The sequence below is a fragment of the Sinohyriopsis cumingii genome, chromosome 5 (assembly GCF_028554795.1).
Source record: "Sinohyriopsis cumingii isolate HCF-2022 chromosome 5, ASM2855479v2, whole genome shotgun sequence".
NCBI classification, from domain to species: domain Eukaryota; kingdom Metazoa; phylum Mollusca; class Bivalvia; order Unionida; family Unionidae; genus Sinohyriopsis; species Sinohyriopsis cumingii.
In genome coordinates, this window is record NC_142965.1 from 40,294,521 (window position 1) to 40,321,006 (window position 26,486).

Below are 26,486 nucleotides of genomic sequence, written 5' to 3' on the forward strand. Positions count from 1 at the left end.
CGTCTGCGATGGTGTGTCCCGACGCAACGAACTTTATAATATCATGCCTAGTACTTTGCCGTAGGACACTAAAACTGTCAGATTACTATACTTCTACCCACTAACATCCATCAGGAAAACGAAAGTAATATTTTAAGGATTGTACATTTATAATTATTCTAAATATATACCAACATGTCTGCCGAATGGTGGTTAGAAGTTGCAAGATTAATGATGATCTACATTATATGAAACATTCGTTTTCACCAAATGAAATAACTACTATAAATACTTGTTTACCCTTGCAGATAGGGATGAATGGTCATCGCTTGGAGATTGAAGCGGTTGGAAGTTTTATTTTCTTAGAGTCCCTGCTTTAGATAATTTTTGTGTCTGCAGCTAATTTTTACGCTATTTTTTCATAGCAAATAAATGAACAATCTATTTACTGTAGCTCAAATGTCTTGTTAAAGTAAAGTTTATTTCATGCTGAGATTTTCCCGCTAACGTAACCCTGAATTGTACTTTCACATATTAACTCATCGGGTACGTTTATTGTATTCATTGTAAGCATTACCAACAAATAAGATAATAGAAAATTAAAAATTCCCTAAGGATCATAAGTAGAATTTATTTTATGTAAAGATCAGAAGAGTTTCTATTCTTCCATTGCTACATGATTCATGTTTCATCTATTGCTACATTATTTATGTTTTTTCCATTGCTACATTATTTATATTGTATTCATCATTTAATATCTATGGTTAATCAATTGCCACATTATTTATGATTTCTCCATTTCTACATCATTTATGATTAATCGATATCACCCATATATACTCAGATAGGGGTAAAAAAGATTAAATGATAGTTCGCTGTAATGATTGCTGTAGAGGTAATTTATGATACACATGACTGCATTTCTTCTGGGGATATACATTAGTCTTGGATCAATTAGAGTGAGTATATGCCGAGATAATTACGAGGAAAGCATGGAACACGAAAATACATGATGGAACCGGGATTTCATTTTGATGACAAAACATTTCGGATGAAGTGTTTCATATAATTGCACTGTGTGACTCTTATACTTATTGCACTGAATACTATCAACAGTCCCCTAGTTTTGACTCTAATACAGACTGTATAATAATTATGAACTAGGGTAATATACAGTTTTATTCTCTGGTCACCTGCTAACTAGCTAAGTAAGTAGGTAAAATAACTGCATTTTATCCCTTTGAAAACTCCATAAATAGGATGTAAGTCTGTGGCTAAAGGTTTCTTGCAAGAGAAGTTAAATTTCAAAATCGTAATGATGTGTCAACTAGATCTAAATTTGACCAACTTGTGGCATAAGTTAAAGACGATATAACTGGCCAGTATAACTATTATCATATCGTATATTTAAAGAAGGTATGTTTTGTTTAAGTGGTGTAAGATATATTAATTCTTTTCAGCAGTGTATAAAGCCTCAATTAGTACAGATAAAAGTCGAGTTAAACATTTGCTTTTTAATATTGAAATACAAGACTCGGTTGGGATAAGGCCATTAGATATGAATCTGACAAAGTAAAAAAATTGTTTACGGAATTATATTGAACACAACACTCATTTACAACCATCAACACAATCAGGACATTATAGAAACATCAATCAACATATATCCCTCCACAACCAGCCCCCCACCCCCACCGCGTGGCATCAGTAATGTCATTATGCATCTGCTTATAAGTCTTTTTAAAAGCTCCAATCAGGTATAGGTCACACAGGTAAAATGACGTAAATAAATATACCAGACAATTTTGGACTGTTAACAGACGTAAATAAATATACCACACAATTTTGGACTGTTAACAGACGTAAATAAATATACCACACAATTTTGGACTGTTAACAGACGTAAATAAATATACCACACAATTTTGGACTGTTAACAGACGTAAATAAATATACCACACAATTTTGGACTGTTAACAGACGTTAATAAATATACCAGACAATTTTGGACTGTTAACAGACGTTAATAAATATACCAGACAATTTTGGACTGTAAACAGACGTACTGTGTGCATTTAGGTGTGCATCTCAATCGCCTATGAAATTGCCATTGGTGCCAAACTGAGAAGTGTACCTGGTGTCTGTTTTCAATACTATTTTCTTAATAATAATAATAATAATAATAATGAGGATTTACTCTTCGGGCGCTTTTGAATATTCCTTACTTATTAGGTTTATCCGAAATGGCTCTTATATTTTAATGTTAAAGCTCTGTTTCAACTGACCGCTTGTTTTGAATTCGAGGTTCATGAGTACTAAGTTTTTTCGTACGGAAACTTGTTTTATTATAGGAGATTGTTGTAAGTTTGTGGTCTTACGATCCATACGTTAGGTCTTGAAAATCTTCCTGACTATACCTCATGTATAGTACATATGTGTGCGTTTAAAAGGCACTTACACCATCACGTTTACAACCTTATTTAATATTTCTATTTACCATTTGATGAAAGTATTGGTGGTTGAAGTCAATATATTCAAATAACACATAATCAAATGAGAAAAATTGTTTCAGCTGGTGTCGAGCTCAAGATGTACGATATAAAATTGAACTTCAATTTCAGTGGAGGCTTTGGACAATATCGGGCCTCGTAGACACTGGTAAGAAAGAAAAACGTTCCGAGAAAGGTCAGAAACGACACGGAATCAGACGGAAAGGATTGGAAAACCAAAGTATACCAAACATTGTGCTTGAAAGACTAAAACGAACGGTATGCAGAATCGTATTACAACAGCACATTACAGTCACCGTACTGTCTGTCTATCTCTCTGCATATGTAACTACTGAACGAATGGGAAGCAGCTACTATAGGATATACTATACTAATGGAAATCAGCTACAATAGGATATATGGAAACCAGCTACTATAGGATATACTATACTAATGGAAATCAGGAACTATAGGATATACCATAGTGATGGAAATAAGGTACTATAGGATATACTATACTAATGGAAATACAGCTATTATAGGATATACAATACTAACGGAAATAAGGTACTATAGGATATATTATACTAATGGAAATAAGGTACTATAGGATATATTATACTAATCGAGCTGCAGCTACTATGGGATATACTATACTAATGAAAATAAGGTACTATAGGATATATTATACTAATGGAAATCAGGTACTATAGGATATACTATACTAACTGAAATCAGGTACTATATGATATATTATACTAATCGAGATGCATCTCCTATGGGATATACTATACTAATGGATAAAAAGTAATATAGGATATATTATACTAATGGAAATAAGGAACTATATGATATACTATACTAATAAAAATCAGGTACTATAGGATATACTATACTAATGGAAATCAGCTACTATATGATATCCTATACTAACGGAAATCAGCTACTACAGGATATACTATACTAATGGAAATCAGTTACTACAGGATATACTATACTAATGGAAATCAGGAACTATAGGATCTGCCATACTAATGGAAATACAGCTACTATAGGATATACTATATTAATGGAAATAAGGTACTATAGAATATACCATACTAATGGAAAAAAGGTTGTTGTGGGGTTTAACGCCATTTTTCAGCACATGATAGGCTATGCATGGCGGCCAGTATTGTAGATATACTATACTAATGGAAATCAGGAACTATAGGATATACCATACTAATGGAAATAAGGTATTATAGGATATACTATGCTAATGGAAATCAGGTACTACAGGTTATACTGCACTAATGGAAATCAGGTACTATAGGATATACTATACTAATGGAAATAAGGTACTATAGGATATACTATACTAATGGAAATCAGGTACTATAGGTTTGGTGTATTTATCTACGTAATAGATGCTGTCTATAAAACGATTTCATGTATTCGTATTCTCATTTGAAATGCTGTTTCACAAAATATATGCAAACATCTTCAACACAAATGTAGTTTTAGCTGAAATCGTATATTTCTTGACTATAATAACAATACAACAAACTACTACCTTTTGTTTATCCAGCTCTACATAACTAGCTAGCAGATAGTTTATATTATGGTCATGCCATTGCTAAAACAAGAATGTAACTAATTTAATTTTAATTTACTCTTGCACAAACGCACTGTTAAGTTTCTCAGGAGAATTTATTAAAGTTAAATGACATCACTGTTACCACAATTGGGCTCATATATCGCAATCATGGTAACCACCCACCCCCACTTCTGCTAGGTACCGCGACACATTTTGTAACGTGGTATACCGCTGTATTTTAGAACATACCGCGACACGTATGATGATATACCGCAATTATATCAGGGAACTACAAATTATTGCTTAGGGGCATGGGCCTAACACATTTTACAAATATTTCAGCTGAAAAGAAAATAGCACACCCCCCCCCCTTCCGGCCCTATCGCGGAAATTAAATACTCAGTATCTTATAGTGGATGAAATTGGTATGTGTATGTTAATTTTGGCATAAATTACAATCTAACACCTGTAACAAAGGTGAGATAACTAAGTTTACACTATAGTTAACACCCTGTGAAAGGCGTTATGTTAACATTAGAGAGTTTGTTCATAAAAATAGGAAGTGTTGACCTGCAATTAATCAGATTCACGATTGATATATAACTCGGAGAAACTTTGAGTGGGATGCAAACAGCTGGGAAGATAGTTCTCAGATAGGCCAGTAAATATAGATAGCACACTTACTAAACCAACGAAACAATATTCACTAGACCTGAGAATTGCTTAAAATTCAACCAGAAAACAACCCCTCTCTTGAAAATCTCGGGATGATTCACAGTCTTACAAAGGAATAACTACACTTAAGACATTAACATACGCTAGTAAATAACAAACAAAAAAAAAAATAGAATTTTTTTAACCAATAAATTTAACCAAATTTTAGATTTGGCCCGACTATTTTTCGCAACATCCCATTTGGCCACCACCTTATCAGACGCGAAACGTATCAAACAATTGATTAAACAATAATGAAAAGAATTGTATTTGTTATATTCAAAATGAATCTGCGACAAATGCATCTGATTTGTAAATAATAATAAAAGTTTAAAATTATTTTGTCATGAAAAATGAAAACACGCTGTTAATATAGTTAAATTCGCAACAACATTACTCGACATTTTCCGTACATTCTGTCCTGAGAGAAACTACAGAACGAAAAAGTGCCTAAGCGGCCAATTTAGGGTTGTGCGGACCAGGTGAGAACAAAGCCCCCTCCCAATCTAATTTCTATATCACTGATGAAATTCTTTTAAATATTCATATTAAAATACAGGATTGTTTTAATTGCGTAGGAATCATCTCTATTTTGAATATAAAACAGAAACTTTTAATTTAAAAGCAGATTTAATAAGAATAAATGTAATAAATTTTCGGGCCACCTATTGCTAAGGCTGCTGCTGGTACCTTGGTGGTACAAAAAAAAAAGATACAGCTGTACATAAACCGGTATATAGTTAATACCGCGCACCTGTATTCCCAACCCACCTGCACTGACTGGTGTATTATCAATAGCCCTTACATACTGTAATATATATGTGTTTGATGATATCGGTGATTGCGCACTTGTAAATTATCCACCAATTGATACATGTACTCGTCTCTTTGACCATGTTACGGGCAGTTCTAATATTTGTAATAACTGTGTATATTATGTGCCGGAACACGAGATAATCTGTTAAATTTCACTGTACGTGTACAGTCTTCTGGTTGTCACGTACACATTATTTCGAGATTACCGATACATCCCCACCAACAATAAGTATAATGCCAAAATTGATACACGCAGCATGGTTTAAAAAAGAAAGAAGGTAACCTACCTTCCTGTATTTTCACTTATCTAAGATTATTCAGTATAATCTCCTTCCATCTGCTAGAATGTTGTCGCTACGCTTTCCATCATGTACACCGATATGCTCGAAAACACTTGCTTAAACACCCGACCTTCAATCAGGAAGTTTTGAACCGACTGTCACAATTTGGCTGACAAAGCGTACAAGTTTGGAAAATGCTTTTCTTGGCTTATAAACAGGTCTTCAAGACAAAACATAGTTATCCAGTTTCTTTTCTTTCTTTTCGAGCCAAAATAAGTTCAGTATGTCACAATAGGTGTAACTTTATACCGTGTGTATACACAAAAAAGTTCAAAAGTTTTAAAATTTACCCTAGAAATTTGAAGGAATATGCTCATTATTGTATTCTCTGGAATGTTCAGTTCAACAATGATTTCAAATAAATCGTATCTGGTGAAATGAAGGCGCAAAGGCTGTGTGTATACAGCATATTTGCTGTACGACAATATAAATGAGGTAGACGTCATGTACACATATAATGTAAAAGGGTACACATAACAGGAAATTAAAATCCTGCCATTACCGTGAATCGTAGATGGTCTGTAGTAATGACTTTCTTTTGAATTATTAACTTGAATGAAGTACCTGTAAGGTACGTCACTTCACGTACTGAATTTGAAAAGGTTTGAAGTTCATATATAAATATCAATGACAATTTAAATAAATATGGACAATGGTCAAATTAAGACGAAGTTCACACACACACACACACACACACACACACACACATACATACATACATACATACATAGCGGTGTATGTACATTCATGTATATGTTTGGACAGAGAAACTCATTTATTAATTAATTCAAATATCCGTTCATTTATTTAATAAATATTAATTGCAAAGTATTTTCATCATTTTCCCCTGCCATGAAATTTGTCAGCAAGTTTTACTGTTGGTGTATGATTGCTGTCTTAAAACTTGAGTATATGGTCAATGTTTCATATTTATCAAATTTATTTTTTTATTATGATTTTTCTTTTACTTTCAGAAATGCTCATTGCTTTAGAATGCAACTGTCTGAAAGTCAATGACTCATGGCGAATAAATATGTAAATAAACATCCAAACTAATTACAAACCGGTATTAACAGAAGAAAGAAAGATAGTAAATAAAATGAAAAGACGAATTATGAATCCAACGTATTGAATTAAACGAACTGGAATAACAAATAAATAAAGAAAATAATAAATAAATAAATACATAAATAAATAAATAAATGATGACCAGACTAAACATTCTCTCTCTCTCTCTCTCTCTCTCTCTCTCTGCTCCAGAAATGACAAATCCACTCACATTGTTGTCTTTTACCATCTCGAGTGTTGGAGGATGGGGCGGGATATAATGATATTTTTGGAACACTGATATGTTTGCAACAGTTGTAGTTGTTGTTGTAGGGTTTAACGCCATTTTTCAGCACAAGATAGGCTATACATGGCGGCCAGTATAACTGGTGGAGGAAGAACCCTGGAAAACCCAGGGAAGAACCACCGACCCACGAGAAGCTACTGCCAGGGTTTCCCACGTACCCACGCTAGCCGAGCCTTGGACTCGAACCCACGCAGACATAGGTGAGATGGCAGTGATCCGGAACGGTGAGCGCTTTAGACCACTCGGCCACTTGGGGCCCCAACAGTTGTAGTAGTAGTAGTAGTAGTAGTAGTAGTAGAGACATCATCAGTAAGTACAAATGCAGTAGTCGTGGTAGTAGTATTGGTGGCAGTGTAAGTAGTATTAGTAGTAGTAGTAGCAGTAGTAGTAGTAGTATAGCAGTGATGGAAACGGTTTTAAAGCATTGCTGATCCATATTATATTAAAAGAAATGTTGCAATGTATGAAATGTTGCAAACAAATGCATGTAGGTCCTTCCACACAGGGGAGGATGGCAAGCACTTGCAGGCAGGGGCGGTTTGAACGATTGTTAGTTTCGAGTCACCTGCTTTGATTGCTCTCTTCAGTTAGTTGCACCGCTAATTGTGTGCGTCAATTACACTTTATTATGTCTAAGGTAAACTTCACGTTATATTAACGTTTATTTCATTTTAAGGTTTGCACGCTAACTTAACTCTAATTTGGGTGTGCACACACGAATTCACTGCATACTTTATTCTGTTCATTTAAGACATTACCAACAAATCAGGTGATGAAAACTATGAAACAATCTCCTCCATGATCATCGGTAAAAATATTTTATGTCAAAATTATTAGTCAAATGTAAAAGATCCATAACAAGCTTGGTTATGTTGTATCCATTACTGTTCCTTATGTTTTATACTTGTTGGTCAATTGTACCCGGACTCACCTATTCGGGTGCAATAGTTACCATGAAAGCACGGTGTAATGATCATCATATGTAATTTATGATACACATGGCAACATTACGTCCTGTGATACACGTCACATTAATATGTCCTGAAACTGAGTTCAGGGGTAATTGAAAGATAGCACGTTCAAAATGTGAACTCTAAAATACAGGTTAAGAAACCTTGATCATTGAATAAACATAACCTTGCTTTGTCTGCAATTTCAATTTTCTTTTATTTCATTTAAAACATTAATAATATAAAACACAACATTAAATTTGATTGAGTAAGTGTCACATAAACTAACGTTTTCGAACGGGAATCGTCTTATAGAGTACTATGTGTATAACCACAAGAGTCGTGTGTTAACTAGCTAACTAAAATAGGTAAGATCACAAGAGTCGTGTGTTAACTAGCTAACTAAAATAGGTAAAACAACTCTATGTTGTTGCTCAAAAGCTCTGTAAACGTTTGGCAATAAATGCGTTGCTGTAACAATTTGCTAAAAAACACTTGATCTTCCGAATCATACGAGAGGTAACTTGATATCAGTTTTCCCATGATACACTATCATTTCAAAATCAAATGAGTCAGAACAATTTATTTCTCTGCTTACAACACTGTGATGATATCGTAAAAAATATAGGAGGCAGCAGCAATAGTCACAGTTCCTGAAATGGTACAAGCATCACGAGCAACGTAACCAGAGCAATAGTAAAACCTGTTGTTAGAGTAATGCTAATAACAATACTGAAGCAGCAGAGGGGGCGAATCGGACATTTTGTCCAATCGTTATTTGGCTTAATTATTACTTTCTGCAACTCAACGATCTAGTGTCGTCAGCGCCTGGTAAAAAAAAAACGACGACGTCGTTGGGGGATCGTCGCGTCGTCATTTGGTTTAATTAACACCTTCTGCGCGCCGATCCCCAGCGTCGTCAGCGTCCGGTAAGCACATCGACGACCGCGTCGATGTCATCGCCCCCTCTGCTGCTAAGTAGTTATTTACAATGAAAATTATTTACAACTAACCGAATATTTGGTCAAGTCCGATACGATATCGTGTCCGAGGATCATGTAAATTTATCGTTATGAATCCATGTGGGGTCGACTGAGCATGACTAAAAAAGTTTCGAAAAACATTAAAGTCCATGTCACCGCCGCACCATGTCTGCCAAATATTTCGTAGCGTGTGTGTATCAACGCCGTTGAATACAGCAAGAATATTGCAGTTATCTCTGATTACTTTTGGAATCTGAGTGTATCGTTGAGTGACATATATCACGTCAGTGTTTTTATGCCTGCCTCTGGAAAATATCCTAGCTGGGTTCTTTTGATTGTCTAACATAACATCATCGTACACGACTAGATTGTTAACGTCGCCATCAATATCATCAATACCCGGTGCATCATTGATATCCGTAATAAACTCAATAACATTCTTTTTAGCGATCGCTGATGCATTCTCGTTGAAATCTTTCAACACCTCGTAGCATCGTTGATCATCTACGCTAGGAGCAACCAAATACAACTTATCCCACTTCATCCATCTCATTATTAAATTGAGTAACAATTGCGTCTTGCCGGATCCAGATGGTCCGATGATAATCATCCGGATCGAGTTTGGTAACGCTGCAACATGCTTAACTGGTTCTCTTGTTTTAGTCGCCGAAAAATCAATTATATTCATATCTCTATACATAAATTATGGATCTATATTGTGTGAAGTGTAGAGTGCGTACTGGCACAAATGATATGACAACCGTTACGACAAGAAATAACAGATCGGCGCTTACTGGTAAGTGTGTACAATGCGGTACAAAGAAATTTAGATTTATTTCTATTAGACCCGGAGATGTTTTAAAAAAAAGCGAGGAGGTGACATCGCAGCCAAATTGGCAAAACTCCCCGGAACACCGTGGGCAAAGTATCCAGGAGAAAAACACCTCCCAGGATATAACTACTGTGGCCCCGGAACACGATTAGATATTAGACTCGATGATCAAAATCAGCCCAAACCCGGTGAGTACCCAATAAACGCTATCGATAAGGCGTGTCATGCTCATGATGTTGCTTACAAAAGTAGCGATCTGCAACAGCGTCATATCGCGGATGTAAAATTAATTCACGCGCTCAATGCTATTCCTGATAAATCCGTCAAAGAAAAATTAGCCTCATGGTTGGTAAAATCGGCTATGAAAGGTAAATTAATGATTGGCGCTGGTAATTAATAACAATCATCCAAGAAAAACGATGGATTCCATCTATTATTCTCCGAGAGGATACTGGAAGGGGAAGGCCGCAATTGGTAAGCTTGCAAGCGCTGCAAAGGTAACAAAGACCACTGCGGCTAATTGGTTATCCAAACAGGCTATATGGCAAATCTATCTACCACCGCCTAAACAAATCAACTTCTCGCGCTTTGATGTCAGCGTACCTAATGAAGTTCATCAGGCTGATATACTATTTCTGCCGCATGACAACGGTTACAAATACGCGCTAACCGTAGTTGATGTTGCGAGTCGATACAAACAAGCGGAACCGTTGAAAACAAAGTCAGCAACTGAAGTAGCCGATGCGTTTGAGCGGATTTATCGAAGAGGTCCTCTGCGCTGGCCAAATCTATTACAAGTTGATCCTGGTAGTGAATTTCGCGGCGCTGTTTTATCAACGCTGAAACATCATAGCGTCGCGATACGACGAGGTCATACTGCGCTACATCGTGATCAGGCAATTGTTGAACGATTCAATCGGACTCTCGCTGAACGGTTATTTGGATATCAATACGCGAAGGAATTCATCCAAGAAAAACGATCTCGTGAATGGGTTAAAAGGTTGCCAGGTGTAATTGCAGCGTTAAATAACGAGATTACCCGAGTAATCAACATGAAGCCCAGCGACGCGATTAAATACGAGTATATACCCGGAAAATTAAAAATAAATAGCGTTTCTAAGCCGATTCTTGGCGATGTCACTGTTAGATATCTATATGAACCAGGAGAGCTTGAAGGCGGTAAAAAAAGGGCTACCGATCCTATTTGGAGTGTTACCACACATAACATATCAACGATAACACGATCAACTGGTAGACCACCGATCTATAGACTGGATTCAACTGCTCCTCAGCGCGGATTTACACGCGAGCAACTACAAGTGATACCTAACGATACTCAATTACCCCCGCGTGGTCTTAACTAGCGCCGTTGCGTCTATTACACTCAAGACAGGTCAACCTCACATTGTTTTTGACATGACCGAGACTGTTATCGATCCTATCCACGGTAAATTGGCGAGTGTTTTTATCCGAATAACGCCAACTCATTATACAATTGCAACTCGCGCAGTGATTATTCTGTTGTTGTCGTAGCGAGATTATTAGTTCGGCATCAATATCAAAACGCCGCTGTTTTTTTTTATCCTGTTGGCGGTAACCCGAGAGTTTTCTATCAATGACGCTTGCATCGATGGTGACTTTGTCGCCGGCTTCGTCAGTGACTCCGTCATCGGCTCCGTCAATAACAATTCTTCGAAGCTGATTTATCCTTCGTACTCTGGACACTGCAAGATAGACTAGATTTGACCATTCGATGCGATTATCAACTATCCAAACAATTGTGTCCGTGATGGTTAGTCCCTGCGAGGAATGTATTGTTGTTGCGTATCCTAGCGTCCACGGGGATTTATCAGCACGTAGCGCGTCCTCGACGACGCTGATATCAACGAGCACGATATCATTCAGCACGAGAATTTGTTTTTCTGTCCGGCCTGGAATTTCAACTTCAATGTTCTGCCGCCGTGTGTCCGCGGGTCTATAACATAACGGCACTGGACGCGTTGGAAACTTTTCCTTATGCAACGTAAACAACTTCCGCTGAAGTGTGTCTCTGACTATCTTTCTACTCGCTACAATCAAATCGTTTGGTCTCCATGTTTCCCAGAATTCATTTAACGGCGTTTCCGGAATCACCTCGCGAATTATTTCACATTGAATTCTATCCGGCTGTAATCTGATTAATTTCTTAACCTCGCGCAGTTGTTCATCAAGTGCTCGGTAATCAGTATCGGTTTCTTCATAATAGTCCACAAAACCCCTTAACCAATCATGTGGACCCTCGCCGACAAATGGTGGTGGTTGGCCATGGTCCCCACACATGATTACCGCTGTATTCGCGCGCAGCAACCACTCAAGAAACATTTGTAAAGTATCTAACGAAACAGTACATATCTCATCCCAGATGATAATGTCGGGAATAAATTTTTCACCCATTCGATCAGGAGTCCACTCACCGCCGCTGTATCGAAAGAAGCTGTGATAAGTAACGGCGTCAACATTTCGTTGTTTTATCTCTCGCGCTAGTCTATGAGTCGGTGTAAGCACGATTATACTTGCCCGCGTTCGAAATAATTCAATTGCCCGAGTCGTCTTTCCTGACCCGCCACAGCCGCTTAAATAAACCGTCTTGTGTCTACAAATTGGATCTGAACACGATGGTGCATTAGACCATTCTGACAATTTATCACCGCGTAAGTAGTTGTTCTCAACGGTGACATCTGCTGACGGGGAATAATCGCGTCGTATTTCATTTTTAATTCTCCATGTACCCCAACTCTCGTCCGGACTAGTAAACTCGGCTACGTTTCCCTTATACGCTACGTCAACATAAAACGAATCAACGGCTACTCTAACCGCGGTATCGGGAAATTTATTTATCATCGAGAATAAATTGATAGCGGCATATCCCAGCATAGACGCCCTCAAATGTGGATACGCCGGGCTGTCTCCATCGCTGTAGGTAACAACTGTACCCAACCTCGTTCCATTGGACAAGAAAGCTGTTTTGCAGTTCACGTATCTATTTTTTGCCACTGTGTCCTTGATTACGAAATCATATTCTGCGTCATCTATAATCAGCCGTGAGCAATATCGTTTGTAGTCGTGGTTTTTTCCACCTTGTGTGAACTTACCAATTATTCTTCTACCGAGATCTTTTGCCTCGCGGTTTCGTTGGTTAAATATCCTCCTGGACCATTCGATGATATATTCCTCGTCGGCATCAATGTTTTTTCTGGACTCGTCAATTATGCTATCTAGACGCTCCGGTTCTGGTAACCAGACTTCAGTCTGTGCCCGGTATGATATAATCGCGTCACTGACAAACAACGAAACTAGCATGCTACAATCAATCATATACCGTAGCAGCGCTATTGGCAGCCATCTCTTTTCAGCCATGTGTCTACCGATCCAAATATAGCAACAGCGATGGAGTCCTGCCGCGAATTCAAATGATACTATGCGAGCGAATCCGGTTAAATCAAAATCAGGCAGTGGTCCATTAATAGCAACACGAGTCATTTCATGACTGGGGTGTCCAAATCGTCTAAAGTACTCAGCGGCGGATCCATACCCGAGAAAACTCGCTGGATAACAGGCAACCATATCAACCGAGATCATAGCGTCGCGGTTGTATTCAGTGTTCCATAGTCCACCGTGATAGTATTCCAAACAACTGGATTGTACATCCGGTAGAAATTCCCTGCGCGTTGGTCTCCACGCATTTTTCCTTGCTGCAACATGAGCTACAACCGATGGAATCGTAAAACAATTTGTTAGCAGTTGTTCATCATGCTCCTCAAATTCTATGGCGGTTTTTTTCATCCTGTTGTGAAATGCTTCAGTGCGATATAATTCACCGTTTGGTCTTACAAACTGATCAAAGGTATCCGCATCGTTTTCAGCGCTGCGAAGTAACCACATTGATACAGGGTCGTTTTTACACAAGTAGGCAATAGCATCAAATAGTTTCCTCTCCGCGAGAAAACCGTCCTTGGAGAATTGTTCTCCCAGGAATTCTTCGGGTATATACTTTACTGTTCTATCCCGTGGAAATATTGTTATCACGGGCGTCCATGCGTGTTCGTTATGATCAATAATTTTGATTGGGGCTCCCTTCGATTTATACTTCGATTCGTATAATACTTCACCGGTTATCGTTGTAACGGTTATTGGAAATCTCAGCGATGTTTCTAATCTCGCTATGTCGCTGATGGTTGCTCCACGCTCTTTTACGGTTAGTTCCCACTGGTTGATTTTGCTACGTCGTAAATCAGTCAATTTGTTTCCTCGACATGCATTTGTAAAATGCTCTATTATTCGTTCTGCTACACAATTTATCCCAGTTGACTGTTTCATCGGTTTCAGTTTTCCGATATCAGGTTTCTTATTTAACGGGTATATTCCATAAACAACTGCTGTTTCAGGATACGCTCGTTCATAGTATGGTTTGTCAATTCCGGTTAACAACCCCGGCTTGGAGTCGCGGCTGACAGTGACTGTTTTCTTGTCGCTGAGAACTGGTTCAAATTTATCACGCATGATCCAATCGCCTGATTCCACCCGGACAATGAATTTTACTCTGAAGAAATACCTTTTACCGTCAAGTTGTGATATTATCATTGCTGCGCGGTTGTCGTTCATGGTAGCATCAACAATGCCATCAATTCGAAATGTTGACCAACTGTGAGATGCGCCATCACGCTTGAATTCATTGATACAATCGCGTATTTTACTCAACAGGGTTTTATCGTTTATTAACGCTTTTGGTGTGTCCTTGAGGACTCTATCGAGATTAAACCTAATATTTTTCCGGGGCTTAATTGCTGCCAATCTCTCGAACTCATCCATATAATTAAAACAAGTATTTAAATGAAAGAATATAGTATAATGAATCACTGCAAATGGTTAATGATTGGGTCGACAACCCCGTGCAATAAATCATGTAGAGGTGAATTCTGCGGGTATCATTTACAAAGCGTTCGTAATGGTTCTCTTGGTCCCCTCCCGTGCTTGGTTTGCCACGTCGGTGTAAGAGGAAAATCACAGTTGTGTATCAATTGTGGCGGAAAGCGATACAGGGAACTAAAACGCTATTATGACAAGCGAATTAAAAACGCCGTCATCAACCCCACCGCCGACTTCGTCATCAAAACCCCCCAAGACTACGTTGAAAGATTCATAATTAAACCAAATAATAAATTAGACAAGTAGTATTATTATACAAATGGACCAAGAATTTCAGCCGCATCCCCTGCTCGTCAATTACGAGGTATCTCGCGACGGCATTGTTCGAAATCGTAGACTGAAGAAGCCGGTTGGATGGAAAAACAATCACGGATATTTGATGTTTACTGCTGGAGGGAAAAAATATCTCTGTCACAGAATCATTTATGAATGTTTCCACGGATTGATCAAAGATAGTCTCGTTATTGATCACATTGATTCTAATTATCAAAATAATAGACTGTGTAATCTGCAAGCCATCTCTCAGAGTGAAAATAGTAAAAAAGGCCAAACTGGTAAATACTCAAAGAAAGCAAAACCCGTAAAGTCATTTGATACAACAACTCACGAGGAAAAAATATTTCAGTCGATGAATGAGGCAGGAAAATATTTTGACATTTGTATCGCCTCAATACAATTTGTTGCAGAACGAATATATCAAACAGCGATCTCAAAAAAGACGGGTCATAGAATTCGATTTTCATATATAACATCAAAGGGAGATAACTCGTTTTGTGATAGCGTCGCATGACAAGAGTTACGTCCCTTGAAGTCTAATTAATGTTGCGTCCCTTGAAGTCTAATTAATGTTGCGATTAATTAATCATTTTACGATGAAAACTAATGAAATACACGCTATTATCTAACAGCTGTATTCTTTTTTTTAATGTTTTATTTGAGTATTTGGTTTCATTTAAATGCCGTGAAACACCATTAATAAGTATTTAAGGATTCAAACGATTCAAGGGAATTCAAATTAACACACACCTTGTGACTGACGCCGCTGTATTAGTCACTTTATATATAAGATGACTCGTTATAAGCCTGGGGCTTTCGAAAGCCAATTCAACTAATCAAAACTAACCCACGCTCTTGACCCGGGCGTGTGGTTGTCTTTTGTTCACAATCATGCAACCGGGTTAATTTAATTGGGTTGCTTTTGATTGGTTGAATTGGCCGTAGATTTCCGCCCCGCCGTTTTATGTTTGTGCTGTCTTGTGCCGTCCCATCATCCATCAATCATTTCATTGTAAATATATTCATCCTTAATTAAGTACATGTAGTGATGTCCCCCAAGCATATCTTCTGGGCGGTCTACGATGACGTTTGTCACCCTAGGCCTCCCTCCCGGAGATGTATGCTTTGGGGTTCCAAGATGTGAATGTCCTTAATTAAGTATATGTATATGCCTGTAATCTGCCACAACACTCGAGTGGAGATCTACGGCATTGTACTGTCCATGTATGCCTGCAATCTGCCACAACACTCGAGTGGAGATCTACGGCATTGTACTGTCCATGTATGCCTGCAATCTGCCACAACACTCGAGTGGAGATCTACGGCATTGTACTGTCCATACAAAAAACGGGGTCAAAAATGGCCCCAATAATTTTATTAAAATTTTTGATATTAGAAATAAGATGTTTTATAAGAATAATGAATATCGAAGACATCAATAATATATTAACTGAGATATCAAAATTAAAAAATCAAGGAATTGAATTATCTGATGGTCTCGACAGTGAAAAAATATTATCCGATTATGAGATTATTAACGAACAGTCGAAACGGGGGCGTTTTACCCTGGCCCGCGAGTATTTTTTTATAAAACGATTACAACATACGATTAATGAGAACCTGTACCACAATGACGCAAATGCATTCATTGGACTATTTACTGCCGTTGAAATAATACGAAAAAAACTCGGACGTGTTTATGAACGACGCCGGGAGATTTCTAGTAAGATCAAAAACATTAGAAGGATTATAGACGAAAACTCCGTGGAGCTCCCGATGGTACACTCGGCGGAAAATTAGAAAATTGCGGATCAATTTACAATAATGGTAGGTGAATCACTTACTACTCGGCTAGCCAGAGAGCGGCTAGCAGCGCTTAAAAAGTTTATACCGTTACGAGACAGAGTGAGAGAGAAACTTCAAACGCGACAACAAATGCAAACCGATTTTACTGTTGGAAGCGAACAGTTATTTGCCCCGGTAACTAAAGCGACTAAGGATGTTACAGCTGCAACAGAACGAGCAATATACGGGGATATTCCTAAGGAGGGCGAACGGAAAGAGGCGCCTCTTCTTCCTGTACTTGAAAAGATAGCAGCAGAGACAGAACAAACACAGCAACGGATAAAACAACTTTCCAGTGATATAAAAACCCAACGAGAGTATGAACGATTAGCTGATATTGATGATTCTGAACAGGGTGATGTTGGTGAACTTCAAAAAATTTCCACTCAAAAAGGAGTCCCCTTTATAGATAAACTCACTGAAGGGGCTATAGCACAAATAAAACGACCTCAATTACTGAAATCCGACGAGTATAGGGTTTTTGGTAATTTTGCCGCTCAAAGCTATCATTCAAGAAAAAACTTTTTAAAAGACGAGTATAAAAACAGTAATATAAAACGAGATGACTGGGTTAATTGGTTGTATAAAACGAATAAAGAGATTGATCGCTTGGATACAAAAGAATTGGGATATAAAGAATTTAAAAAAGGAATTGATGATTATGATATACGACAACAACAAGAAATACTACAACAGCAAAAAGAAGAAGTCCGAGAAAAACGTCAAAAAAAAGCTGGTTCTAAAAAAACAAGCGGAGAGGGGTATCCAAGTGGTAGTGGTCTAGTTGAAAACGCTAGTGTTACCTGCCCTAATAGTGTTCTCAGTGATATATCACGGCTAGAGGTATTAATTGGAGGAAAACGAGCCGGAAATAACTCTACGGAAATAATCAATGAGGCTGCTGATATTTGCAAGCGGTTATTTGCAGGCGGTATCATAGACATTAATACATATCGAACGCTCATAGACGAACTCGTGGATGATTAATTGGAAAACTGGTGTTTTTAATAAGGATGATCATACACTACAATCACGATAAACCAGTACTCGTCTACGTGGTAAACTCGCGATTGCCTGTTTACCGTGCGTACTATGGAGATGGTCTCGGTAGCACCATTGCGGGGTTATTTACAAGAATGGCTCCAAAAGTAGCGCCGTTAGCCAAACAATTAGGAATGAAGGCCATTGATGTTATTCGTGATAAGGGTATTAGTGCCATTGGAGATGTTGCCGGAAAGGCGCTTTCAGCCGCGCGGGACAAACTAATGTCGTTGGTGAGGAGAAAAAAACAGAAACCACCGGTGATGCCATCAACGACAGTGATGCCTGCAAATATCAGTAAAGTAATAAATAACGCCGTGGAAGAAAAACTAGAGTCGTTGGCGGCTCAGTCATCCACCAACGCGCCCATGAACGCAATAGCGGGAGAGTGGTCTTAAACAGAATTCAAAGAATTTACGACGAAAAAATCGCAATTGAAAACATCAACATGATAAATAATAGAAATGTTTGCGCGAACCGCTGATCCCGCGTTTGATATGGACGCCCCAGTGCGCAGGGATGATTCTGTCCGTGATTATCAATATTATTCTTATTATGCAGCGCAACCCGACCTACGATCGCGAATTGAACTTCAGGTCCAAGATACCAGTAAATACTTTCTGCCGTGTGAAGCGTTTATCGAAATCGAGGGAGAACTCGTGACAAATGCCGCCGATAATGCACCGTACGCAGATGACGATCATGTTCGAGTTGGTTTCGTCAACAACGGTATCATGGCGTTATTTGAGAGCGCCAGATATCTTATTGACGGGCGAGAAATTGAATCAATAGAACGCGAGGTTGATGTTGCAACGACGATAATTGGGTTAGCGAGATATTCGGATGATTACACAAGATCGGCGGGTCCATCTATGATGTTTGCGAAGGACTCCGCCGATAACGCTGATCATTTTCAGTACATCAACGTGCTAATAAAAGAAAATACCACAATTGACCAGGATGAAGCAACCAATCCAGATCGCAGAGCAAAACCAGGCGCTAATTTCACTGTTATAAAAAGTCTTAACGATAATTACAATATGGGATTCGCAGCACGAATGTTGATGCTAAAAAGACCACGCCGACAGTTTTCATGCGCGATTCCACTCCATCACATATTTGGATTCTGCAGAAATGTTAGAAAAGTTATCTATGGGGCCAAGCATACAATCGCGCTGACGCGAAGGGGCGATGATAACAATGCAATATGGCATGCTGCTGGCGTCGCTGCCGGTAAGGTTGTTTTAACTAAAATGGCATTGTGGATGCCGGTGCTGACTCCATCAGTTACCACGGAGGCACGATTGTTAGCATTTATGGAACAGGGAGGGAAATCGTTGTTGAGTTGGCTAGCGGTAACAACTGATGCTAAAGAAGATAACGTCGCCGATACGTTTACATGGCACCTGGCATCAAAACAGGGTGTTTCGGCCCCACGTCATATATTCATAGCGCTGCAGAATAGGAATCGATTGGGCAGTCAAGAACACAGCCATATGATATTTGATCAATTAGGAGTCAGAGATGTTTCGCTGAGAATAAACGGACAACAGGAACCATCCGAGGATATACAGCTTAATTACGGCGACAACCATATCGCACGTGTGTATCATCGATTGCTGTCGTATATGGGTCGTGATCAAAACGTCGACACTGGTTTGCAAATATCACAACTTGATTTTAAAAACCGGTATCCGATTTATTATTTTTCGCTGGAACATCTTGATTTAACGAGACAATCCGTCGTTGATATACACTTCCGAGCTCGTATAGCCCCGGGTGGTGTTAATTATAGAGCGGTTGCTGTCATTCTCAGCGATAAATCAATGCTGCTAGAAGGTGTTGGTGGACGAATGAGAATCGTTGATGCGCCAGTGGAAAACATGTAATTGAAAGCACAAAACGCGTTTACAATAAAATGTCGTATAGTGTCGTCAGTGTAGAGTTGACTGATGGTCAAGTCAAGAAATTACGATCAAAGTCGGCTAAACAATGCGGGACCACAATAACGCTGAAGCCGTCGCAGATGGCGGGTGGTAATCATAAGATATCGTTGACGGCGCGTCAAATAAAACATTTCAATGATGCGATGAAGAATAAAAAGGGTGTTCAAATAGATTTTTCAGCCGCAGCAATTAAAAACATGGAAAAGACCGGTGGAATATTTCCGCTGTTAGCTGCGATTCCGGCATTGATTGCCGCGGCCGCACCAGCAGTGGCTAAGGCGGCTGCGTTGGGGGCCGTTGGTACCGCGGCGGGGATGGCATTGAAGAAGGCAACCGGGAAAGGCTACAAAAAAAAACGACCCGTAGCCGGAAAGGGTCTAAGACTACCGGGAACCCCGTATTCATGGTACTCGGGAAAGGGTCTAAGACTACCGGGAACCGTTTATTAACTCGGGAGTCAATGACTCCTGAGTCTATGACTCCTGAGTCTATGACTCCAATGTCTAATTTTGATTTAATAGGCGCCGCAAACGCGCTAGCGATAAAAAACTTCAGAGGTGTTTTTATGAGGGATCAATTACCGGCGGCACCAAGGAATATTGAAACCGGTATAATTAACCTCGATGGGTCCTCCGGAGCGGGAACTCATTGGGTTGCATACGCGATTGATCCGCGTGCGATCGTCTATTTTGATTCATACGGGTTAGCCCCGCCGAAAGAGTTCATGCGGTATATCCGGGCGTGTTCAGCCCGGGCGTGTTCGGCCCGGGTTTTTTATTCCACGCTGCCAACACAGCAATTGAGTGACCCGCCGATATGTGGCCGCGAGGTATTAAACGTACTTGCGGCGATTTCATCATCGCGAAAACCACCTCATGTGGTTGTAAACGAATACACTAGTGGAGTCGTAGAAGCTCAACGGATTTTAGAGAATAACATTTACAATAATAATGATTGATATTTGGGGACGACCGGTTTCGGCGCTGAAAAAGCCCACGGAAACGCCCGCCACCGATGACATAAAAAAACTAATTGAGGATGAAATCGCTGATACGTTGAATTTAACCAGTGTTGACCCAGATGAAATAGTTGTATTTCAAGACCGCCAGGGTAAATTGAAATCCAGTAATGTGTCACTGGATGATGTTTTAATACGACAGCGCGATGCCGCCGAGGACACTATCGCGCTGTATACCAGCGACGGACGACTCAAACCGGGTGAATCCATCTTGACAATAAATGGAAAAATAAGTACACTTGGCGACAATTATATAACCATGTCAAATTCGTTAAAGGGTTTACGTGGTGAATTTAACTTTCATGGAGAACAGTTCAGGTCGATGATAACGCACGTCAGCGAAATGCGAGACATTGTCAATAGTTTTTTTCGGGGACCCCCGACGGCAGACGAACCAAATCTTGTAATAATAAAAAATGCTATTTCGGATCTTATGGAGATGTCGGCCAATTTACCCCCGTTGCGAAAAAATGTTAACAGGATCGATGACAACTTTGATAAATTCTTTGGTAAAAAAAATACCAAGCCGGATGAGATTACAATAACTATAAATGATATCACTGCGTATGGACAGGAAATAAAAACAATCAAAACTGATGTTGCAACAAACAAAAGGAGTGTAGACGCGCATGAACGGGAAATAGAAATAATCGGCGCTAATGTTGCAACGATCATAAATAATGTAGACTCGCATGGACGGAAAATAGAAACAATCAAAACTGATGTTACAACGATCATAAATAATATGGACGCGCATACACAGGAAATAGGAACAATCAAAACTGATGTCGAAGCGAACAAAAAAAATGTAGACGCGTATTGGCGGGGAATAGGATTAATTAAAACTGATGTTGCAGCGAATAAAAAAGGTATAGACGTGCATACATATGAAATAGAAACAATCAAACTTGATGTTGCAGCGAACAAAAAAAGTATGACCGAGAATACACGGGAAATAGAAATAATCAAAACTAATGTTGCAGCGAACAAGAATAATATAGACGCGAGTTGGCGGGGAGTAGGAATAGTTATAACTGATGTTGAAGCGATTAAAGACAGACTACCGAGAATGGCAGAGCAACTCGAAAAAATAAAAACCCCTCATGAGAACATCATCAACACAGTATACACAATTCGGCATGGATCATTCGATTGGACTCTTACACAGAATACAGTAAATATCACCGCAACTGTTAAGGGCATTTATCGACTGACACTGGTTTCAATGATGCAGTTTAATATATTATCGTCGAGTTCATCCGGGTTTAACAATACAATATCAACAATTATAGACAAGGACGCAACTGAACCGTTTACAATTTATGCCGTTGATGGAAATTTAACCAGGGCAAACATTACATGGTATGTGGAATTTGTAGCGAATCTAAGTAATTAAAAACACTAGCTCTTTTAAAATAAAAATGACCACCAAGGAAATTGAATCAGAGGTATCACCGACGTCACATCAATATCGATTCGATACCGCAAAAGAATTTTCCGCGAACTTGAAAACGCTTTCCGAACAATACCGTGCAAAAATAAAAAAATACCGCCGAAAAATAACCGCCATCGACGCGGTCGTGTACTCGGTGTCGGGTATAGTAGCTGGCGCCGGTGTTATTTTATCCACGGTGACCACGATAGCCCCGATCGCTGTTCCAATCGCTGTCTCCGCAATGACAACAATTGCTGGAGTCGCCAACGCAATCACTAGGAAGATATCATCGTGTTTTCAGAAAAAACTCAACGAGTATACAGTAAAACATCAAATAGTATCCGACGCGTACTCGAAATTATCCGGGTTGATCTCGTTATCGATTGATAATTTGTTCGTATCCGATGTTGAATTCTCCACGATGGTCCAGTTGTATAGCTCCGCGATGTCAAAAATCGAGGATTTTCAACTGGAAGCCGAAACCACCTGGTTGTTGAAATTAGACACTAAAGAAAACGAATAATAATAATGTCGCTGAACCCCGAAGGGTCTCAATTACTTCAGCGGATCGCGGAGAACACCACTCCGGTACAAACAAATATGATATCGATAACATCAACGAAACCCGAATTCAGTGTGAACTTCCCATCGCCGGTTCCAGTAAAGGAAATAGCGCTGGCAAAATTGCGAGTATATCACAGTTGGCCTAATATTCGAGCAGACGCATTTAACGGACAACAACCTAATAACTCGCTGGTTTTTGCACGGACAAATAAACCCGATGGGACCCCAGACTGGGAGGAGGTTACAATACCAACTGGGTCATACCAAATAGAACAAATCAATAAAGAATTTCAACGCAGGATAAAATCAATCACAGGAAAAGAATCAAAAATCGCTATTACGGTTCATGAACCGACGTTATCGTCGACGATTGAAATAAGCACACCGGGGTATATGGTTGATATTTATAACAGTTCAATAAGAACCATACTAGGATGGCCTGAGAATCCACCTCATGAAAGTCCGCCGGAATCTTACACGAATGCGCGATCGTATCATGAGATTAATCCCAGTTATCGAGATAATTTGTCTATTATGAAAAACACGTTATTACTCAGTCGGTTTGCATTTCAAAACAGGAATACCATGCAATGGTATTTTTTGTATGAGGACACTCCTGAATCACACGTCCAGCTCGCAGTTAGTTTAGATGATATCATTAATACGTTTGCTGAGATTAATCGTATTTGCCAATCACAACTAGAACAACTACGGAAAACAAAAGCACAAAAACACATCGAGGTGTTAAATCAACTTATATCAGACATGGAATATATTAATAAACGAATCGTCGGGATAATATCTGCTAACAGCGATGATAATAAGCAAAAATTCCTAACCGAGTATAATATCACAGAAGCCGATTTACCCGATTTTAGGTTTCCAGAATACAACGCGCCAGAACTAAGAAAGTCTCTTAATGATTTTTTCGCCCCATCAACTATCCTCAGACACGATAACGGAGATGGTGGTAGGCATATTGCTCCATACAACGTAAATATCGCATCGGTGATAGCGATCAATCTAGTGTGTGATGTTATCGAAGGGAGTTATCAGGTGGATACCAAGCAATCAAATCAAGCTCAACAGGGGTATATCCTTTATTCGTTTTCACCAACAGCCCCTCCGGGATTTTTAATCGTTGAGAGTCCGATTAATCCGGTCTATATGCGATGCCATGATCGGTTTTTAACGAGAATTAATTTCAGACTTACCGATCAGTCAAATAACCTAATTGATCTGCAAGAGGAGGAGTTAGTGATCACTCTGTTTGTAAGATCATAAAGACCCTCATTGTAAATAACCACTTAGCAGCAGAGGGGGCGATGACATCGACGCGGTCGTCGATGTGCTTACCGGACGCTGACGACGCTGGGGATCGGCGCGCAGAAGGTGTTAATTAAACCAAATGACGACGCGACGATCCCCCAACGACGTCGTCGTTTTTTTTTTACCAGGCGCTGACGACACTAGATCGTTGAGTTGCAGAAAGTAATAATTAAGCCAAATAACGATTGGACAAAATGTCCGATTCGCCCCCTCTGCTGCTACTGATAGTGGTAGCAGTAGAATTGTCATCATTATTATCATCGTGATACTTAGCTTCAGCAGCAGCATTGTCTTTGTCATCATCATTGTCATTTCATGAGAAAGTATCAAAAATATTATCATGGGTTATGTTGTAACATTTCACGAACGATTTTTCGAAACAGCCTTTATCAGTAAAGATGTCCTTATGTCTGTTTGCTGCCTGTATGTCTGTTTGCTGCCTGTGTGTCTGTTTCTATCCCTCTCATACTGGTTTCAGTAATATCGGTTATGTCCAGTGATAGACTCTATCTATGGGGTATGTTATAGCAATCGCACATTAAGCTAGTCTGACAAAGAATATAATTATCTAATACCAACTCGAACAAATCCAGTGAGCTTAAGATGCAACAAACCTTTGTCCTTACGACATGTCAGCAAATTCTACAGGAGCCTTGAAAGTAGGGATTGAATAGAGGTAATAAACCATCTCAGCGTGTTAAGTCTAGTAACTAATCGATAACTCAAGCACAGCAGGTACTGTTCACAGTACTTTGGTACCAGCGCTGATACAATCTGACTGAGAAAACGAAAAAGGTTAGCAAATTAGCTCGATTTCCCAATGTTGACTGAGAAATCGAGCGAAAGTACCTAACATCGAGAGAAAGTACCTAACATCTGATTTTGTATTTCTACAACTGTTGAACAAATGCAAATACAAACCATGGTTGAAACTATTATTGTGCTCCTACTGAATAAACGTTTAAAATACAGAACTTATTCATTGATTCGATAACCTTGTAGAAACTATCATACATTTCCCTTTTCACAATTATCGCCATTCGGAGTTTGCCGGAATTTCATTAATAAGTTCATCATACGGAAATAATGAACAGTTATCCTGTTAACTGTATTTTCAGCAGAGTAAAGCACTTCAAATAATATCGTTAGAAGTTCTAGTTCCTTGCGGCAAAATACGCAGTTAGCTAAACAGTTGTAAAAAGTTTTTAAAAATAAAGATTTATACATTGAAATACAAGAGCCAATTGTTATAAAGACATTAAATATAAGGCATAGGAAAACGTAATAAAGATAGTATATGATCTTAAATACTATATATAACACTCATTTATCAATAGAGAAGTCAGAATTCTACTGAATCGTTTTGACATTGGTGAGTCCTATGAAGTAGTATCGATATTAAACTTTGTAACCAATGTTGACTGAGAAATCGAGCTAATTTGCTAACCTTTTTCGTTTTCTCAGTCAGATTGTATCAGCGCTGGTGCCCACGCACTCGGAATAAGAGACGAAATCCTTGTTGTATTCTGTTGTTCATTTCGAAGAAACTTAAGGTCTCACCAATATTGATAACACATCATGCAAAACATTTTGAGACACACATTTTGAGATGATTTTGGTGGAATCGTTTCTTTGCAATTAAAATGACACTGGCTCTTCTTTCCTGAACGCTGCAGAGTTCTGATTGTAAGAATAATTACGGGGTTCTCCCTACACAGTGCAGCAGTGGATACAATGTTGAAAAACAACGGTATCGTACATTTAGAAAAAAAACTCAACACTTCTATTATTTAATTTTTATTAGCGATAAAGATATTTTAATGTTTAGCAAATGTAACAATTTCATTTCTTGTACCATTTACATATATGCCCTCTTCGTTACATTTGGCTGTCCGCTGAACTGAGCATATAATCTTTACTTGATTTTGCATTAAATATGAGTGCATTGTGTTATATATTTCATGGTGCATAATATATCTTATTTAGTCTGTCTTCAATTATGAGAGCATCATTATTACTAGCTTATTATT

The 26,486-nt window shown here is 38.8% G+C and overlaps 1 protein-coding gene across 7 annotated transcripts in view; it reads right to left on the minus strand.

Moving 5' to 3' along the window:
* The window catches only part of LOC149798997 (uncharacterized), a 181,034-nt gene that overhangs the window by 23,856 nt on the left and 130,692 nt on the right, over positions 1-26,486 (minus strand). Inside the window, exon 1 of one of the 7 annotated variants that reach the window (XM_089957934.1) lies at positions 5,865-6,330. The exons of 4 other annotated variants lie outside the window; for them this stretch is intronic. The gene's annotated coding sequence lies outside the window, so the exon portion shown is untranslated. Of the gene's footprint in view, positions 1-5,864; positions 6,331-26,486 lie in introns of those variants that run through there. 2 more of the 7 variants (XM_089957931.1, XM_089957927.1) reach the window with 2 other exon arrangements.